A 1390-nucleotide genomic window follows, 5' to 3' on the forward strand; every position below is an offset into this window, starting at 1 on the left:
CCCCCTCCAAATCTCTCACCCTGCTCAATTTCCCATTCTGTCCTGAGATAATCAATTATAATTGTTTTTTTTCGTATTGTTGTGCTGATTAAATTGTAACACCAAAATTTTTTGTCTATAACTATCCGTTTACAACTCGCAAAGTTAAGCAATATCTTATGTAAGTTGAAGAGATATGTTTATTATTTCAAAACAGTTGCCAGTTCTTGGTGAATTGATTGTGGTAAATAATATTATACAATATTGGTTTTGTATAATACGGTAAAGGAATCGACAAAAGTTGGAAACGATACCTGAAATCGGAGGAAACATAATTTTGGTTACAGATCTGACAAAATATACTTTAAGTTGAGAAAAATTCTGCCCCAAAGTATTTAGGGTACATAATATTTGCGGTTGTCTCGAGCTTTTTTGTTGGCCTTTGTCGAGGTGTACAGTATAGATCTAGATCTAACTATAAGAAGAGTAGTTAGAGAGTCGAGGATTATATTATAATAAGTGCGTTTTGTTTTGTTTTTGCATTTGGTGTTGATAATGTTGCTGTTCAGGATTTGCTTCCCTATAGTTCCATAAAATTATGTGCCCATACATTAATTGTATAGAAATACGGAGCGTTGTACGACAACCCTTAGCCTTAGCCTTTAGAGATTATATTTTTAATTATAATCATATTTTTTTTTGGGAAATGGTTATAAGCCCTCAGAAGGAAAATGTTGTGCTTTACTTAATGTGCTGCAAAAAACTCTATATTAAAAAAATGTATGTCGAAATAACCTTCATCACGGCAAACACAGACCTGTTACAATAAGTGTAATGAGCACTCCAAGAAACGCTGTCAAAGGGATATAACCAAGAATAAAAATACTCTTTATAGTTAAATCCTATTTATTTCCCCTTCGTTTACTAAAACTTCAAGATAATTTTTGTCGTCGTGTAAATTTTCGACAACCCAAAGACAGAAATTTGTGAGTGATTGTCATACGGTCTATTGGTCACTTTCGCCTCAAGAAAACATGATTACTCTTGTGTAATTTTCTAAACGTTCGGGGTAGGATGGGTGGTGTCTCTGCATGTACGTGTATACTAATACGTGCATGCGGGTGCGTGTGTGTGTGTGTGTGTGTGTGTGTTTTGTGTATGCGTGTTTGTTTGTTTGTTTTTTCCAATAAATACAAACACATTGAAACTCTAATAGCCATTTCGTTCTGGGAGACCATCAATGATTTATTTATAGAGGCACCAGCCATCCATATCCAGGTGCTGTTTTAGCGCGTTCTGGGAGACAAACAGAAGCAACAGGGTGGGAAGGAAAGAGGACCTACGAGTGGTACCCTCCAACCTCCAACCACCCGCTGTGTGTGTGTTGGGGGGGGGATGTGTGTGTGTGTGG

Source organism: Aplysia californica, unplaced genomic scaffold (genome assembly GCF_000002075.1).
Source record: "Aplysia californica isolate F4 #8 unplaced genomic scaffold, AplCal3.0 scaffold00603, whole genome shotgun sequence".
Taxonomy (NCBI): domain Eukaryota; kingdom Metazoa; phylum Mollusca; class Gastropoda; order Aplysiida; family Aplysiidae; genus Aplysia; species Aplysia californica.